This window comes from Oryx dammah, unplaced genomic scaffold (genome assembly GCF_014754425.2).
Source record: "Oryx dammah isolate SB20612 unplaced genomic scaffold, SCBI_Odam_1.1 HiC_scaffold_3, whole genome shotgun sequence".
Classification (NCBI taxonomy): domain Eukaryota; kingdom Metazoa; phylum Chordata; class Mammalia; order Artiodactyla; family Bovidae; genus Oryx; species Oryx dammah.
In genome coordinates, this window is record NW_024070187.1 from 100,348,782 (window position 1) to 100,364,207 (window position 15,426).

Genomic DNA, 15,426 nt, shown 5'->3' on the forward strand with positions numbered 1-15,426 from the left:
GAGGTTCTAGAATGTTTTTGCTGTGTTCTCCTACACAGATAACCCATAAGTGTTAATGAGCCCATTAACTGCACCATCTAAGTTGTCAATTTTTCCTCAAGAACAGAATTTGTTTAAGCTTGTGTTTCCTGTGCTTTATTCATTTGAGTACTACCATCATAATCTTTGTCATATCCTAATGTTCTTTACTTAATATTTTTAAATATCTCATTTTTATGTTTGAATTTGTTTAAAAAACAAAATCTTAAATCTGTATTATTTTCTTAAATGGAAAACCAGTAAAATGTCCTGCCAATAGAGACTAAGTGGAAAAGTCAATACCATTTTGAAACCTGAAAACATAATAATGTCATTAAATACAAGCTATAATAGAGTGGCCTGCCTGTGCAGCAATGCTCCATGCTTAGGACATGTCTGTATTTGTTGAAAGGGGAGATTAGCAAATGAAACAAACTAACTAGTGCTAAACTGGAACTTTCTCCATGACCTAATCAGGAACATTGAAAGAGAATTTAAAACAGAGTCTTGATGAGGGTGAAAGAGTAAAGTGAAAAAGCTGGCTTGAAACTCAACATTTAATAAAACTAAGATCATGGCAGCTGGTCCCATCATTTCATAGCAAATAAAAGAGAAAGTGGAAACAATGACAGATTTTCTTTTCTTGGGCTCCAAAATCACTGCGGACAGTGACTGCAGCTAAAAGACACTTGCTGCTTGGAAGAAAAGCTATGACGAATGTAGACAGCATGTTAAAAAGCAGACACATCACTTTGCTGACAAAGGTCTGTGTAGTCAAAGCTCTGGTTCTTCCAGTAGTCACGTATGGATAGGAGAGTCGGACCATAAAGAAGGTGGAGTGCTGAAGAATTGATGCTTTTGAATTGTGTTGGAGAAGACTCTTGAGAGTCCTTGGACTGCAAGGAAATCAAACCAGTCTATCCTAAAGGAAGTCAATCCTGAATACTCATTGGAAGGACTGATGCTGAAGCTGAAGCTGGTGGTGGTTTAGTCACTAAGTCATGTCCGACTCTTGCGACCCCATGGGGTGTAGTCTGCCAGGCGCCTCTGTCCATGGGGATTCTCCAGGCAGGAGTACTGGAGTGGGTTGCCATTTCCTTCTCCAGGGGATCCTTCCAACCCAGGAATCAAACCCAGGTCTCCTGCACTGCCAGCAGACTTTTACCGACTGAGCTATGAGGGAAGCCCTTTTAGAGAAAGTGGTGGTAGGTGAAGCTGAAGTTAGATGCTGGGAAAGACCTAGCATCTGATGCTAGGAAAGATTGAAGGCCAAAGGAGAAAGAGGGTGGCAGAGGATGAGATGGTTAGATAGCACTGCAGACTCAATTGATGTGAATTTGAGCAAACTCCAGAAAACAGTGGAGGACAGAAGAGCCTGGTGTGCTACAGTCCATGAAATCCCAGAGGTCTGAATGTGACTTAGCAGATGATTCTAGTGGTAAGAATCTGCCTGCCAATGCAGGAGACAGAAGTGATGTGGATTCAGTCCCTAGGTCAGGAAGATGCCCTGGAGGACAGCATAGCTACCCACTCCAGTGTTCTTGCCTGGAGAATCCCATGGACAGAGGAGCCTGGTGGGCTGCGGTCCATAGGGTCACAGAGTCAGATATGACTGAAGCGACTTAGCGTGTGTAGTGCCTGGACAACAAGAACAACTTACTTGCTGTGAAATTCAGTTTTCTAAAATTTAGCCGCAGACATCCTCTCACCACTAGCATTACTCTTAGAAAAGCTCTGCTTCATCCAAATGTAATAATCAGAGATGTTAGAAAAGATGTTTAGGGATATATTGATAGAAATGTGATATCATGACAGAAGTTGAATCTTGGGTTTCTTCCTATTGCTGTCTTTCCACTCCTCCTAAGAAATGAAAGCCCTTAGGATATGGAAGGCTTCCAGAATTGTCTCTTTTCCTTATCTGAATTTTAAGGGAGTTTCAGCATGTTTACTTACCAAAAACAGCAAGTATTGCCTTTTTTCCTCTTTTTAAGTTAAATTTTTCCTTTGTATTAGATATTTGAAAGATCAAAGAACTTGAATTTTCTTTCTTCATCTGTAGGGTAAGCCCGTCTCAGGCTAGTCGCTAGTATACTTGTAAATGCAGCATACATTCTCCTTTATGAGATTTCCATCCTTGAACTGCCAGAAAGACTGAAAAATCCAGCTCATTTTCTGGTATTTCTTTCAATGGAATCTCTCTCTAATCTAACTTTTGATACTAATGAGTCACGACCCAGCTAATCATGATGATGTGATCACTAATCTAGAGCCAGACATCTTGGATTGTGAAGTCAAGTGGGCCTTAGAAAGCATCACTACGAAGAAAGCTAGTGGAGGTGATGGAATTCCAGTTGAGCTGTTTCAAATCCTGAAAGACGATGCTGTGAAAGTGCTGCGCTCAATATGCCAGCAAATTTGGAAAACTCAGCAGTGGCCACAGGACTGGAAAAGGTCAGTTTTCATTCCAATCCCAAAGAAAGGCAATGCCAAAGAATGCGCAAACTACCGCACAATTGCACTCATCTCACACGCTAGTAAAGTAATGCTCAAAATTCTCCAAGCCAGGCTTCAGCAATATGTGAACCGTGAACTCCCTGATGTTCAAGCTGGTTTTCGAAAAGGCAGAGGAACCAGAGATCAAATTGCCAACATCCACTGGATCATGGAAAAAGCAAGAGAGTTCCAGAAAAACATCTATTTCTGCTTTATTGACTATGCCAAAGCCTTTGACTGTGTGGATCACAATAAACTGTGGAAAATTCTGAAAGAGATGGGAATACCAGACCACCTGACCTGCCTCTTGAGAAATCTGTATGCAGGTCAGGAAGCAACAGTTAGAACTGGACATGGAACAACAGACTGGTTCCAAATAGGAAAAGGAGTACGTCAAGGCTGTATATTGTTACCCTGCTTATTTAACTTCTATGCAGAGTACATCATGAGAAACGTTGGACTGGAAGAAACACAAGCTGGAATCAAGATTGCTGGGAGAAATACCAATAACCTCAGATATGCAGATGACACCACCCTTATGGCAGAAAGTGAAGAGGAGCTAAAAAGCCTCTTGATGAAAGTGAAAGAGGAGAGCAAAAAAGTTGGCTTAAAGCTCAACATTCAGAAAACGAAGATCATGGCATGTGGTCCCATCACTTCATGGCAAATAGATGGGGAAACAGTGGAAACAGTGTCAGACTTTATATTTTTGGGCTCCAAAATCACTGCAGATGGTGACTGCAGCCATGAAATTAAAAGACGCTTACTCCTTTGAAGAAAAGTCATGACCAACCTAGATAGTATATTCAAAAGCAGAGACATTACTTTGCCGACTAAGGTTCATCTAGTCAAGGCTATGGTTTTTCCTGTGGTCATGTATGGATGTGAGAGTTGGACCGTGAAGAAGGCTGAGCACCGAAGAATTGATGCTTTTGAACTGTGGTGTTGGAGAAGACTCTTGAGAGTCCCTTGGCTGCAAGGAGATCCAACCAGTCCATTCTGAAGGAGATCAGCCCTGGGATTTCTTTGGAAGGAATGATGCTAAAGCTGAAACTCCAGTACTTTGGCCACCTCATGGGAAGAGTTGACTCATTGGAAAAGACTGATGCTGGGAGGGATTGGGGGCAGGAGGAGAAGGGGATGACGCAGGATAAGATGGCTGGATGACATCACTGACTCGATGGACGTGAGTCTGAGTGAACTCCAGGAGTTGGTGATGAACAGGGAGGCCTGGCGTGCTGCAATTCATGGGGTCGCAAAGAGTCCGACATGACTGAACTACTGAACTGAATGTTTATTAAGCAATTATTATGTGCCAGGCATATGTTCAAAGACTGTTACATATATTTTAACTCGGTAACCCCCATTTTCAGATGAAATCATAGCACTTGAGTTCATATCCCAACTCCACAATTTACTGGCTGTATGATCTTCGGCAGTTTATTTAATCTCTGGTCCTCATATGTAATATGGAATAGTCATAGTATCTACCTCACAGAATTGTTGCAACAACAGTAGTTTCCTGTGCTTCCCAACAGAATTGTTAAAGGGCTAAGTGTCTCTTGCTTAATATAGTCAGTCTGTCCATTTACTCATTTCAGAAGCCAAATCTTTACTGGTTTGATTTTTGTTTTGTTTTTTAGTTTTTGTGGCATTTTGGTTTTTGGGGTGGGGTGTTTTGTTTTGTTTTGTTTTGTTTGCATTAGAGAAAAAAACTTGTAAAGTTTGTACAACAGGACAAACAGGATTAAAGATTATTCTCTTTCCTGTTTTTGGAGATACTGAAAAAAGTTTCCTTATTGGCCATTTTGATTGTTATGAGTATACAATACTCAAAATTCTTATGACTATAATCAAAATTCTTATGAATATGTAATATTTGAGATTTGAGGTGGTATGTGTATTTTACTTTTAAACAGTGTCAGTAATTTAGTGTGTGTTCTTAGATAAACCATTTCATAAAATGTACTCTTTTACCTCTCTGGTATGCATTAGCCATCCTTGCGGGGTTACTTTCCTCTATAACTTTTATAGCTATATGCTTTTCTGTTTACTTATTGTCTCCCTCTTCTAGTATTAATATTCTAACTCCATGGGACTTGATGTTTTTGTTTGCTGTTCACTGCTGTTTCTTCAGTGTCTAAAAGAATGTCTGGCTTACAGAGGGAACTCAATAAATATTTGTTGATTTAATGAATAAAAATAGAGCGCCTACCAATGAAGAGCACATAGTAGTTTTAACAGATATTTAGATGAATGAATGAGCGGTTAAATAATCTAGTTGGTGGATCATCTCATTCTCTCCTAATGTATTTAACTCTCTCCTAGCTTTTTTTAACTTTTTTTATTGAGGTTTGTTGATACACAATATTTTATAAGGTTCAGGTATACAACCATAGTGGTTCACAATTTCCAAAAGTTGTATTCCAAACTAGTGGCTCTAGTCCTCTGTGTTGTACAGTATATCCTTGTAGCATATTTATTTTATACACAGTAGTTTGTACCTCTTAATGTCCTACCCTTGTCATGCCCCCTCCCCTTTCCCTTGCCCCACTGGTAGCCACGAGTTTATTCTCTGTATCTGTATGTCTGTTTATTTTTTGTGGTATTCACTAGTGTATTGAGAAGCTGACTTCTGACTCCAGGGACAACCATGAAAGAGACACCTAGGGACCTTATTCACATTATGATGGGATGTGTGATCCTGTACTCAGAGACTGCAACTCCAGCAGTCCCTTCGTTTTGGTTTGCTAGTTTTCTACACTGAAAGGGTCCCACTTAAAATAGCCCTTTGTCATTAGTTAGTTAAAGAGCCTCTAATTGCTAGAAATCAAGGAGTAACTTGGAAAGAAGTACTCAACTGGCTGAATCTTTGCTTCATTCGGAAAGCCTGACACTGATGGCTCCTCTTTTAAAATTGATTAATTTCAGGATGATCATAGGAGTTATTGGAACTGTGAGTTAAAGCTTTATCTGAAGATGTTTAGTGCAATGATTCTTTAATATTATTACATATGAGAATTAGCAGGGGAGTTACAGATTTCTGAAACACCCTGAAAGAAAGTCACTTTTTACAGTATGTAAGCAAATGCACATGTGTACCAAGCATTTTCAAACAAGTCACAGGGAGTGCATCACTCAGCCCAGGAGGCCCTTAGGCAAGAAGTCTTCCTCATGACTTTCCTCTGTCTGCTCACATGCTACTTTCCGTTTGACTTCAGTGGACCTGATGAAACATCTAAACGGTAATCAGTTCCTTTGTGACCTTGCCTACTACTCACGCACCTTCTCTTGTGTCTTCAGCCTCTTAACTGGTTCTTTCCCTCAACATATACACAGGGTCCCTTATAATTTAAAGTCAGAGCAAACATCCATCCTCACCTTCAAATTTATCATCCTAACTTTACTCCTGTCACCAACCAAGTTTCTAGAAATGTGACTACATTTAAAATCCAGCATCAATTGCTTCCTATCCTACTGGACTAAAACTTCTTAGGATAAAATTACCGATGACATCCAGAGAGCCAAATATGTATGTTCTCACATTGCATGACTTTCCTATGTGGTTTGAGAAGGACAATGCTGAAGGGCAGTTACTAATGCTGCATACTAGGTCCTGAGCCGTATGTTTCTCATTTAACTCTTGCCAATGTCCCTTAAGATAGGAATTGTTTATAAGTTGCTTTAAGAAGAAAGTTGATCTTATTTACAAAGCAGAATGAGAGACAGAGACCTTGAGAATCAATGTATGGATTCCAAGGGGGAAGGGGAGGGGAGGAATTGGGAGATTGGGATTGACATATATGTACTGTTGATACTATATATAAAGTAGATAACTAATGAGAACCTACTGTATAGTGCAGGAAACTCTACTGAATGCTCTGTGGTGACCTAAATGGGAAGGAAATCCCCGAAAGAGGAGACATATGTATACACATAGCTGATTTACTTTGTTGTAAAAGCAGAGATATTACTTTGCCAACAAAGGTCCATCTAGTCAAGGCTATGGTTTTTCCAGTGATCATGTATGGATGCGAGAGTTGGACTGTGAAGAAAGCTGAGCACCAAAGAATTGATGCTTTTGAACTGTGGTGTTGGAGAAGACTCTTGAGAGTCCCTTGGACTGCAAGGAGATCCAACCAGTCCATCCTAAAGGAGATCAGTCCTGGGTGTTCATTGGAAGGACCGATGCTGAGGCTGAAACTCCAATACTTTGGCCACCTCATGTGAAGAGTTGACTCATTGGAAAAGACTCTGATGCTGGGAGGGATTGGGGGCAGGAGGAGAAGGGGATGACAGAGGATGAGATGGCTGGATGGCATCACTGACTCGATGGACATGAGTTTGGGTGAACTCCGGGAGTTCGTGATGGACAGGGAGGCCTGGCGTGCTGCGGTTCATGGGATTACAAAGAGTCGGACACGACTGAGTGACTGAACTGAACTGGCAGTAGAAACTAACACAACATTGCAAAGCAACTATAGTTCAATGAAAATTAACTTAAAAAAAAAAGAAAACTGAGCCTAAAAATAATTAATTTGCGAAAAGTTATAGAACCAGTGATCTGAATCCAGACAACATGGCATAAAACTTCACATTCTTAATCTTGCGTTCTGCCAATCTCTTGTTTGAAACTTCTCTTCCATCCTCCCTAACATAATCATCTTATGATTTTCTTTTTATTTCTCTGGCTGTTTCTTTTACAGGTACATTGCAAGCTCTTTTCCCTCCTATAATTTTTAAATGCTAGTGCCTTCCAGGTCTCTGTACTTGCCTCTTTTTCTTCTTAATAAGTCCCTTTTCCTGGGTAACTTTATCTAAACTCATGATTTTGTCTATCGTTTACATACTAACCATTTCCCAGTCTATTGTTCAAGACCTCTGTTGGTTCCATTCTCTAATTAAAATGATTAAAATTTGAGAATTCAAATTTTGTCACTTTACACCTCACCCTGATATTTGCTGTTGCCTCTTCATAGGTTGCAGTATAAAATTCAAGCTGCTTAGCCAAACCACAAAACGCCTTCCGTGGTCTGGCTCCTACTCACTGCTGTTGCCTCATGTCTCCCCTCCCCATTACAGAATTTGAACACTACGTTTGTTTCTTATCTGTTTTCAGATTTACAGGGTGTTCCTTTGCCTGGAAGACCTTAACTCTAACTCTTGTATCTTCTTCATCTTCCTTCTTCCACTTTCAGTTCAGTTCAGTTCAGTAGCTCAGTCGTGTCCGACTCTTTGCGACCCCATGAATCGCAGCACGCCAGGCCTCCCTGGTTATCACCATCTCCCGGAGTTCACTCAGACTCACGTCCATCGAGTCCGTAATGCCATCCAGCCATCTCATCCTTGGTCGTCCCCTTCTCCTCTTGCCCCCAGTCCCTCCCAGCATCAGAGTCTTTTCCAATGAGTCAACTCTTCGCATGAGGTGGCCAAAGTACTGGAGTTTCAGCTTTAGCATCATTTCTTCCAAAGAAATCTCAGGGCTGATCTCCTTCAGAATGGACTGGTTGGATCTCCTTGCAGTCCAAGGGACTCTCAAGAGTCTTCTCCAACACCACAGTTCAAAAGCATCAATTTCTTCGGCACTCAGCCTTCTTCACAGTCCAACTCTCACATCCATACATGACCACAGGAAAAACCATAGCCTTGACTAGACGGACCTTAGTCGGCAAAGTAATGTCTCTGCTTTTGAATATGCTATCTAGGTTGGTCATAACTTTTCTTCCAAGGAGTAAGCGTCTTTTAATTTCATGGCTGCAGTCACCATCTGCAGTGATTTTGGAACCCCCCAAAATAAAGTTCCACTATTTCCCCATCTATTTGCCATGAAGTGATGGGACCGGATGCCATGATCTTCGTTTTATGTTGAGCTTGAAAGATTAACTTGAGAGAGATTGAGAATGAATAAGCAGTAGTTCTTAGTGAGGAGACAAAGGTGAAAAGAGAGAAAAAAAAAAGTCAAAGAAGAGAGACTTGGAGCCTGCTAGCTAGGGGAATAGTGCTAGGCTTAATCTGCTTGGAATAATGAGATTGGCTGATTTGGAGGAAAAGATTATTTTATTTTAGGGTTTTTTGGCCATTCCATTTGCAGGATCTCAGTTCCCTGACCAGGGATTGAACCTGGTCCATAGCAGTGAAAGAAGAACTACTAGGTCACCAGGGGACTCCCTAAATGTATTGAATTTGATACAAGAGTACCCAGGCCAAAAAAAAGTACAGTACATAGTTAAATTTAAAAATCTAGAACTTGGAACAGGGCTTTCTCAAGGCTAGAGATAGATTTAGGAATAATCTGCCCTGAGGTGATTAGGTAAAGTCTTGGCAGCAGATGCATTCTTCAGTAAAAACTGGATGTAGAGAACACTTCTAGCTTTATGAGAATAGATGGAGATTATGTGAGTTAAAATTAATTTTGATGTTGAGTGGTATTGATTAGTGTTAAAAGAGATGGTGTGATGTAATCTGAAATTAAACTCAGAATTTTGGCAAGTGACTTGTAGAGGGGAGTACATTATTCTAGGTTATTCTAACCTGTAATACATTAGTATTCAATTTGAATAATTTACCCAAAATGATTTTTACCATTATTTGTCTATAAGCATGAATTCCTTTATCTTTTCCTGTGAAAAAGGCTCCATTGCATTTGCATATTAGTGATTCTTTTCTATGACAGTTGCACAAGAGCACTGTTTAGCTAATTTAATTAAAATAAAAATTAAATATGGAAACTATACCTTGAGAAACACATCTTTATGGAGTTAGTTGGATTGTCACAAAATAAAGGAATAGCCTACCACATGGGATTGGGTTGATAAGTTTTTTTAAGTCATGTCATTATTTCAGGTATAAGCAATAGTCTCATTTAGTTGTCACAATGATATTAGATAAAATAAAAATGGCATAATAAACAGCAGTACTCAATATGAATATCTCTTATGTCACTGCTTAGTATTTTAGATTTGGTTTTTAGATTTATTAAATTTATTGTTTTAGGTAATTAGATGTTTTATACCACATTTCAATTTTTAAAATGTTTCAAAATGGAAATTGGTAATGTCAAAATCACTTTTAGGATGGAGCAATTTGAATAGAATTTTGACTGTCCCCAAACATCAAGTTGAAATTACTTTTGTAATTACTGGAGCATGTGTAGGTTTATTGTGCTTCATCTGTGACTTGTGCAGTTATTTGGGCTTACTCTTGATTTATTTTTATCTAGAGTCAAAATTGGTTTGTCCACATTAATACAGAATGACATTTACTGCTTTATTTCATACTGCAGTATAAATTTACCCCCCAATTTTTAGATTGAGTAGATTTGGATAGATGTGTAAGGAATGTCAGGAGGAGAAGACAAACATCACTTTCTCCTTCAGTATTCAACTTTTAGTATTGAGGTGGTTTGGATTTTTCCGTAAGATTGTAGGGGAAAACCCAAAAGAACTTTTTGGCCAACCCATTATTTGCCAGTTAGGTAGAGTTTGTTGCCTTCTGCCTTCTAACACCTCTAATAGCTGACTTCTTGCTGCTCATTTAGATTGTAACTGTGGAAGTATTGCCTGATCTTGAGAATGCTAACTAGTGGAAAATCAAGAAAATATTATAGCAAGAGCCTCTTTAATAAACTGGCACTATTTGTCTTGCTTATATTAGTCATTCACTTCTGAGTCGGGTGAGCTTTGGTCCACTTTTCTGGATCACCTAACATTATATCCCAAACAGTGTATGATAAAGGCACCTCAGTGCACATTGCTTTGTCAATTAAAGCATGAAGTAACAGGTTTGTATAAACCTTGATGTCTAGAAAGACAAGCTTAATTTACTCAGCATGTTCCCTTTCTTATGAGATCCACTTTAATGGTCTGAAAGCCATTATCCTGAAAACTTTAGAAGTATAATAACAGGACTTACTTTTTTATATTTTCTTCAAAATCTGTAACCTGGTTGTATTTGTTTTCTATTGTTTCTATTGCATAACAAATTACCATAGAGTTAGTAGCTTCAAACAACACATTTATTATAATCTGATTTTATTTATCTTGGGCTATGCTTGGGTCTTCATTGCTATGAGGACTTTTCTCTAGTTTCAGTGAGCAGGAGCTCCTGTCTTGTAGAACATGAGCTCTAGGCACACAGGCTTCAGTATTTACAGCATGTGGGCTCAGTAGTTGTGGCACAGGGGCCCAGTTGCTCTGAGTCATGTGGGATCTTCCAAGATCAAGGATCGAACCCATGTCTTCTGCATGGGCAAGCAGATTCTTTACCACTGAGCCACCAGGGAAGCCCCAGACGACACATTGCATTATCTTAAGTTCCTGTGGGTCAGGAACTCAGATGCAGGCTAACTGGGTCCCCTGCTCAGGGTCACACCAGGCTGGAATATCAACTGAGGTTTGGAGGTCTTCTTCTGAGCTCTCTGGTTATTTTGGTAGGACTCAATTCCCTGCAGCTGTAAAGTCTAAATTTACCATTTTCTTGCTGGCTGTCAGCTGAGGTCTGCTTTCGGCTCAGCGGTCTAGCTGTCGACTCCTTGCCACGTGGTCCCCTCCATAGGCAGTTGACGGCAGGATTCTTGGCTTCATCAGGGTGAGCAAGGGAAAGCTCCCTGTCTTTGAATTCCTTTCCAGTTTGCTCCAAGAGAGTCTTCAATATCAGGGGTCCCCAGCCTCTGCAATCTAATGCCTGATGATCTGAGGTGGACCTGATATAATAATAGAAATAAAGTGCGCAATAAATGTAATATGCTCAAATCATCCCAGAACCACCACCCCCAACCCCGTCCGTGGAAAAATTGTCTTCCGGGAAACTGGTCCCTGATGCCAAAAAGGTTGGGGACCACTGTTCTATATCACAGCCGAGTCAAGTGGGCTCCTATCCCTTGATATTTATTGGTCCCATCCAAATGCAAGGGATGATTTTATACACTAAGATATATGCTAGGGTATACCAAGGGGACAGGAATTTAGGGAGCTATATCAGAATTCTACTTAGCATACTTTTGCCTCTGAACCCATATACTCACTGACAAGCAAAATACACCCCCTCCCCTGGTTCCCAGAGTTCTCATCCTATTAAAACATCAGCTCCAAGTCCAAAGGCTCATCTGAATCGTCTACTTTAGGTATAGATGAGGCTCTTGTGTGTCCCTTATCCTGTGAACCTGTAAAACTATATATAAAACTAAAGAGACTGTTCCAAACATTCCCAGCATAAAATGGTGGGACACACCTGGGATAACTATTGCAGACATTCTGGTCCAGAAGGGAGAACGGCAGGATGGAAAGTCAAAAAGGAGTCTATGTCCGTCACTGCCCCACTGTCCATAACAAACAGTTCTGAGATTCAGGTGGGCAGATTGGCTTTTTGTTGTTGTTGGGCTTCAAAGCCTGGGAATAATCCTTCAAGGCAGTCAGCTCTGCCCTCTGTCTCAGTTCTGTCTTCTGGATCAGTCTTCCTTTTTCTAGGATGGTAGTGTATATTTGCTGAGTGGTTTCTTGCAACCAGCCTTTGTCCTGGCAGGAGAACTGAGGTTGCATCCAACAGCCTCCTTCCATTTTATATTCTTTCTTTTAGTCCAGCCCGGCAGTGTTTATGCTGAAACCATTTTCTCAGGAACTTTGGGTTTCCTGTGGATTTCACAGGGATTCACTACATTAGACAGAAGTTACACCTGTGAATTTTTATTTTTTTCTCTTCAAAATAATCCTTTTTCTGTCTTTACCTCCTCCTGAGATGGCTAAGGGAAAACTCTAAAGCTTGCCAGAGACCCCTAAAATCTTGACAGGGCCCTCTCTGTGACTGAATCCTCTGACCTTTTGACCTTTCTGAAATTTTAGCAGAAGGTCATTTTTTGTCTGTTGCATTTTTGGCAACCATTTCTGGTTTTTGGCATCTTTTGCCATCTGGAAAGGCTGGGTACTTTCAGAATTATGTAGTCCTGATTGCTTCCTCTTTAACAGGACTTTCCTCTATTTCTCTCTCTCTCTTTTTGCATTTTACTGTAAAGAGCAAGAGTAAACCAGACAGCATATTTAACACTTCTCTTGGAAATCTTCGTATCATAGGTCCAGTTTTGCCACTTGAAAGTTCTGCCTTCCACAATGTCATAAGATTTCTGCCACTATGTAATAAGGATTCCCCTTCTTCCAGTTTCCAATAACGTGTTCCTTGTTTCTTTCTGAGCCCTCATCAACAATATTCAGGTTGAAGTCCAGTCATCTATTAAAAATCTGTTTGAGGCAAATTAGGCTTTCTCAAAATTCTTCCAGCTTCTGCTCACTACAGTTCCAAAGCTTCTCCGTTTTTAGTCACTGTTTTGTAGTGGAATCCCAGGGTCCCCTGGTAACTCAGATGGTAAAGAATCTGCCTGCAACACAGGAGACCTGGGTAGGGAAGATCCCCTGGAGAAGGGAAGGGCTACCCACTCCAGTGTTCTTGCCTGGAGAATCCCACGGACAGAATAGCCTGGTGGGCTACAGTCCATGGGGTTGCAGAGTTGGACACAACTAAGTGACCAACACTTTCATTCATGGTGGAATGCCACTTTCAGTTGCTACAGATTTAGCTCATATTTATTACCTTGCACTTCTTGTTTGTCAGGATTCTGGGTACACATGATCCTGTTCCCTTTTTCAGGATTTCACCAGACTGAAATCAGAGTGTCAGCTTGGGAATATGGTATCATCTGAGACTCAGTCCCATGACACATTCACTGGTTGGTGGCAGAATTCAGTTTCTTGTGGTCATAGGACCGTTCTCTTGCTGGTTGTTGGTTGGAGTATCCCATCAGCTCCAGGAGGCCACTCCCAGCCCCTGGTCCTGTACCTCCCCATAGGCAATTCACAACATGAAAGGAATGTTGAGGACAATCTCTGAATTCTACCTACAACATTAATTTGTTTATTACAGTATGAAAAGCAAATAGGAATTTTTTTTCATGGACTTTTGTGCCTTATCGTATTTGTTTCCTTTATTGGCTGTTTATCCTCAGGCATTTGAAGTCTACATTTCTTTTTTCTAAAGTTTACTTATTTATTTATGTTGGCTGTGCTGAGTCTTTGCCATTGCTCAGGCTTTTCACTAGTGGCAGAGAGCAGGCCTCTCATTGCTGTGGCTTCTCTTGTTGCAGAGCACGGGCTCTAGGTGCTCGGGCTTCAGCAGCAGCTCTTGGGCTCAGTGCTTGCGGCTCCTGGGCTCTAGAGCACAGCTCAATAGTTGTGATGCATGCGCTTAGTTGCTCTTGGCGTGTGGGATCTTCCCCCATCAGGGATGGAACCCTTGTCTCCTGCATTGGCAGGCAGATTCTTTACCACCGAGCCACCAGGGAAGCCCCCAAGTCTACATTTCTTGAAGACCACCAACCAGGTATTCTAAAGCAGTGATCATAAGGAACGTCAGTGGATGGAGAGGAGAGGTGATTCAGAAAAGCCGCGCTTCAAAACTAAAGTTCTACCATTACGTTGCTTTCTACTGGTCCATCCCAGTTGGTGAAGGAAACTGTAACACATGTGAAACTAGAGATTTTCCCCTCAATTTACTTTTCTCCTCAATGTAAATGATCCAGAGATAAAAGAGTTCTGGAATTTTTCTTTTGGTTTTTTTTGAAGCTGTCCTTTGAAAAACAGGGAATAGGCATATATGATTTCTATCTAGATAAGTAGTTGACTTGAGCCAGAGGCCCAGAAAGGCAATTTAGACTTGGGTTTGTTTTAGTTTCTCTTCTCTCACTGGAAAAGTATAATGGAAAAGTTGACAAATATTAAGCTTTCCTCTAACGTCAATAAAAATGTTCAGACACATGCTATTTTCTACCTTGAGGCAACGTCCAATTAAAACTTCACTGACTTTTGTCTCTCTTTCTCCTAAAAATCTCAACTCTTTCTTAGTCTTTTTCTAGTTACAGTGGGCAGTAACGTTTTTCTCTACTACTCGATCTGTACGTACGCCCTAATGGAAGAGAAGTATTCTGTTTTTTTTTTTTTTTTTTAATTAGGGAGATTAGCTTTAAGTCTTTAAGAGATCTAGTTGTGCCTTTATTGTCACTACTTTGTGTACATCTGGCTTGGTATTGACCTTTTTTTTTTTTTTTTGGATCAACAGAAGGTAGAAATAATTTCACATTATTTCAAATGGCCTATAATTTTCATAATTATACTTTCAGGTCTAATTGCTTTAGGAAATTAGAAGTTGAGAGGAAAAACAAGAGCTTGCTATCTTGAATAAAGGTTTTTACAAAATTATTGTGTTATCAAGCCACATATTCTAGCTTGAATAATATAAGCTACACAGCATCTTAGATATGCTTTGGCTGTTTAAGGAGAGAAAATCTTAGATTTAGCCTAGCCATGGATTTTTATTTCTTTGTCTAATAGATTTTATTTTAATGGGAGAAATTAAGATTCCTTCCCCAGGGGATCTTCCCAACCCAGGGATCGAACCCAGATCTTCTGCATTGCATGCGGATTCTTTACCATCTGAGCCACCAGGGCTTCCTAACTTTTCGAATAGCAGTCCCCAAACATTTTGGCACCAGGGACCTGTTTTATGGAAGGCAGTTGTGAGGGAGAGGGTGGTAAGGCAAGTGATGGGAAGTGGCAGATGAAGCTTCACTCTCTGGCCTGCCACTCACCTCCTGCTGTGTGACCTGATTCCTAATTTGCCTCTGGACCTGTTTTAGAGGAAAAAACAAATTTTTTTCTTTTTAAAGCATATGTTGCTTGTTGTCAGGGCTTGGTTTCTTCTGGGGAAAAAAATGCAGTTAGCTTCCCAGGACAAAGAAAAGGAATGCTGTCCTGGCTTTGGTCAGGTTTAGCTAGCTTTCTCTTTTTAACAGCTTTATTGAAGCATAACTGACATATAATAAACTATACGTATTGTGTACAGTTTGCTGTATTTTTGACTTACGTGTGCACGTAC

General features: G+C 40.4%; 1 protein-coding gene across 9 annotated transcripts in view; it reads left to right on the forward strand.

The window, feature by feature from the left end:
* Positions 1 to 15,426, forward strand: part of PTPN13 (protein tyrosine phosphatase non-receptor type 13) — a 221,198-nt gene that overhangs the window by 23,853 nt on the left and 181,919 nt on the right. The window lies entirely within an intron of this gene.